Below are 4,750 nucleotides of genomic sequence, written 5' to 3' on the forward strand. Positions count from 1 at the left end.
TGCTGAACCCCAGGGTCTCTCTGAGGCCTCTGGGATTGCAGATGGAGAAAAACCTAAATAAGGAAGAATTTGAGACAAGATCTCAGTGGGGGGAGGCATGATGGAGGGGGTCTGGGGGTTCTGGGCCCTTTTACATAACAGCCTGGCTTGGGAGGGGGAGAAGGAGGACCACGAGTCAGGAGTCTACTGTCCTGTGTTGGGCGCAGACGTCTCAGCTCATGCTCCTGTGCACAGCACTCAACAGTTTGCATGGCATGGCTGGGCAGACACATCCCATCCTGCAGTTGAGGGGACTGTCCCAAAGGCAAAGCCAGCGGTGCTCTCTTTCTATTGCCACTGATAATGCACACGCGAGACTCCTTCCTCCCAGAAATGCACTCTGAGGTCCAGAGTCAGGAAGAGAGGAAGAGGAAGAAAAGAAGGAAGGAAGGAAGGAGGGAGGGAGGGAAGGAGGGAGGAGGAAGGAAGAGTTCTGAGCGCCCACTGTGCGTAGGGTTCTGTGCTAGCCGCCACCACGGACACGACCTTCTTTACTCCTCGTGACAGCTCTCAGGAGTTTTGACCACAAGGCTGTGAGGACACCAGAGTCTCTTGGTCCAGGTATCACGGTGAGTCAGTGGTGACCAGGCCAGGCCAGCGCACCCTCATCTCCCACCCGGACAACCTCAGCAGCATCGTCTCTGCTCTCCCTGCATCATCTCCCCACGGCCACCTACCACGGGCATCCACTCTCCACACAAGCCATGATGATGTCTCTGATGTCCTCATCCCCAGCCTTCCAGTGAGACCCACAGTGCCCACAGGGTCTGGGTCCTGCCCTCTCCTGTCCTGGGTACTCCTTCTCTTCCCCTCATTCTCCTGCATCAGTCACGTGGCTTCAGTCCTCCAAGGCACCATGCTCCCTCCATCCTGCTTCTGGGTCTTTGCACGTTCTGTTCCGCCTTCCTGGAATGCTCTTTCCTCCTCATCCCCCCACCCCCACCCTGGTGACTATTTAACTGCTTCTCAGTTGTCAGATTTCTCATGTCACTTCTTCCAGGAAGCCCACCATCACCCAAGTGTGGGAGCTGTCCATGGTGCGCAACGCCACACCCTCTTGACCCACTGATTTCAGCACATCAGGAGTGGACGCTCCCCTGCTTCCCTGCCTCAGGGTTTTCTCGAAGCTGAGACACAGTCTACGCTGTTTCTCAGAAGGTCCCCACTGGCATTGCGCCCCTGTTGCCCACAGTGGTACCCAGATGAGTAATATACCCTTCACTGGAATTTTTTCCTCCTCTGTCTCACCCTGTGTTCCCTCACTCCTGCTTCCTGCAATCACCCCCAAATACATCTCCTTGTCCCTAAATCTGTGTCTTCAGTCCTGCTTTCATGGGGACCACGTTAAGACATTTGATGAGCAGCTTTTTCTCCCTGGCCATACTTGCTGGTTCCTTGAAGGCAGAGCCTGGACACTTTGGGGTCATTATAGCATCCCGTGCCTAGCACCTGGCCAAAAAATGACCTTGGAGGGAAGAAAGGGAGAGAGAGGGAGAGGGAAGGGGGAAGAAAGGGAGGGACAGAGGGAGAGAGGAAGGGAGGCAGAGAAGGATACAGTTCTTGAACCTGGGTGTGTCTTGCCTCATATCCCAGACATGCTGCGTCATCCCCAGATACAGCCAGTGTAGACAAAAGAAGCCCCTGGGTGGGCGCCCTCCCTCGTTCTTGCCTAGTCATCATTCAGGACAAGTCTAGTTCCCACTTCCCTCGCTCACTACCCTCCCACACACACGTGCAATGAATTATATCTTCGGGTGATGGGAGTCCTGCCTGGGTATTAAAAAAAAAGGCCCATGATAGAAAACTCTACCAGCCATTTTCTTCCCTTTTTGTCCCCATGAGCAGGTGCACAATGTAATGCCCCTGATTTTCAAGATCTGATTAAACTGTCATAGGTGCAACACAATCGCAATAACTCCTCCGCCTCGGTGAGGCCCAAATTATTTTGGACCCGTGCACACCCCAAGACGCTGTAGAGAAGGCCTTGTCAGCGTTTCTATTACTGGGCCCTGTTTGGGGGATTTGTTTATTTAAATTGGATGCATTGGGTGCGCCAGGGAGCGATGGATGGGCTTGGCAGCGTGGGTGGCCGCTGGGGGAGGAAAATGTCGCCTTCCTGCTGCCACCCGTTGACCTCATGTGTCTCGAGTTGAACGGGACATGGCCCGGTGACTGACGGCAGATTTAGTGGGCAGAGCAGCGACAGGAACCTGGAGGAAGAGGGAGTCACGGGAAATACGACGGGGAATATGGGGTGCGGGAAATGGCACATCCATGCTGGAGCTGATTTTGGAGGGAAATCACAGTGAGGGGCTGAAAGGCAGTGGGGTAAGGAACCAACAGACTTTGAAAACGTACCATGTATAAATGACTCCCTGCCGGCCATTTGGGGCATGATACATGTAAACTTGAACTGGATCTCACCAGCGCCTTCCCTTCTAAACTGTTCACCATGGATGGCATTTGAGAACGGTCTGATCAGGCCTTGCCTCTGACACACCCCCATCTCACTCACTCTGCTCCAGCCACATTGTCACTCAAGTCCTTGAATATGTCAAGCTTTTGCACCACAGGGCCTTTGCACAGGCTAAACCGTCTGCCTGAAATGCCCTTCACCAGCTGGCTCCCTCTCACCCTTCCAGCCTCAGTGTAAATCACTCCTGTGATGACCATCCTTGAGCAACCGTCCAAGGTTCCATCCCCACTGCCCGCCTCAGCATGATCTCTTTAGAGCATCCTGTCTTTTGCCAACAGAGCATTTATCACCCTGAGTAATTATGTCCTTGAGTGTTTATTTACTTGTTTACTCTCTGGAGAGGACACATGTTGTTTTTCTCTTCCCACCCTCCCTTCTTTGAAGAAATCTCTCCAGAGAGATTTGGAGTCTCTTGTTGTGTGTGCCTCCAGCCTGGCTGCAGTCAATGTGCTCACTGGCCCCAGAAATAGGGGTGTGGCGCAAGCCTGGACAATCACAACATCCCATCCCCCAACAAGAAGGCCTGGTCCAAGGAGTACACAGGGGACCACAAGGGCAATCAGTGACCACAGAGCAGAGGCTATTTGGTGGTTTTAAAACGTGGTGGCAGATTCGTTGACGCTGCTTTGCTCCCAAAAAAGGGTGGACTCTGGTTCTCCTACCCTTGGATTTGGGCGGCCTTTTGCGACCTGCTGCAGTGAACAGAATATAGCGGAAGATGCTGCATGACCTCTAAGGCAAGGTTACAAAAGGTGACATAGTTTCCACCTGGCTCTCCCTCTCTCGGGACACTCATCCTTGGAACCCAGCCACCATGTTGTGAGGGAGCCCAAGCCACATGGAGAGGCCACATGTTTGATGTTCCAGCCCCAGCTGAGCTCCCAGCCAAGAGCCAGCATGAACTGTCAGATGTGTGAGCAAAGGAGACTTCGGATGGTTCCACCCCCCCGCCTTTGAGTCACTATAGGTTATGCCAAGTGGAGCAGAGACAAGCTTTCCCACTGAGCTCTGCCCAGATTGCAGATTTGTGAACAAAATAAATGGTGTTGTTTTAACACTCGGTTTTGGGGTGGCTTGTTATGTAGCAATAGAAGAAGGGAACTGGGTGCTAAGCTGAGAGGATATGGTGTGAGGACTCTGGGCAACCAGGATTCAAACCCAGGCAGTGTGTTTTTTCTCAATGACACAGACTCTCTTTGAACAAAGGGTGTGTGGGCAGACCTCAGGGGTGAGGAGTTAGGCCAGGCAGTGAGGAGAAGGAAGAGCATTTCTTATGACCTGAGCACTCCTTGCTGCATAGAAACAGTGTAAAGAGAAATAATGGGGCCTTGGGAAGTGGGGGGTGGGGGTGGGGGAGGGTCAGAAAACTCCTACTCAACCCTCAAGACCCCAACTAAAATGTCCTTTCCCCTCTGACCTCACATAGGATATAGTAACTCTCGTGTCTTGTGATTACACTATAAAAATAACAAAAGCTAATATTTGTTGAATGCCTACTATGTGTCAAGGGCTGTTCTAAGAGTATTACATAATTTAAATAATTCTCATCCTCACACTGACCCATGAGGCGGGTATTATTGTGATCTCCACTTTGCAGGTGAGGAAATGAGACACAAAAAGATGAAATGACTTGCCCACGGTCACCCAATTAGTAAGTGGCACAGCCAGGATTTGAGCCCTAAGCAATCAGTCCTTGCCACCTTGCCAGGCAGTTGGTACCTGGGTGTGTTCCATGGGCCTCTGACCTCATGGAGGATGAGGCTGGTCTGACTTAACTCTGAGCCTCCCAACTCTCCTGCCACCAAAAGCCCCGAGTCTCCCTTCCCATCCCAGGGGTCCACCCTCACTCCTGGGGACTCTGGTCTCATGTGTCACACTTGCCCCTTCATCAGGCAGAGTTCTGGGGTGGAGGCATCCTGGAACGTGGGCAGTTCTGACAGTCTAAGGCTCTCCTCAGACCCAGCAGGGCACAGCGGGGACCCAGAGCATCGGAGAGAGTCCACACTGGGGTCTGCAGGATCCATCCCCTTGGCGTAGGGACGCAGAGAGGCCAGCGGCAGAGAAAGTTTCTTCCAGATGAGTGGGGAGGTTGATGCAGAGACAGGAGGGGAGAGGAGACAGAAACACAGAAGGAAAGATACCCAGGGACAGACATAGCATGGGGAGACAGACAGAGATAGTGAGGAAGACAGAGACACAGGGGAAGAGAGAAGTGCTGAGGGAAAGAGAGAGAGA

The sequence above is a fragment of the Lipotes vexillifer genome, unplaced genomic scaffold, assembly GCF_000442215.2.
Source record: "Lipotes vexillifer unplaced genomic scaffold, Lipotes_vexillifer_v1.1 scaffold691, whole genome shotgun sequence".
Classification (NCBI taxonomy): domain Eukaryota; kingdom Metazoa; phylum Chordata; class Mammalia; order Artiodactyla; family Lipotidae; genus Lipotes; species Lipotes vexillifer.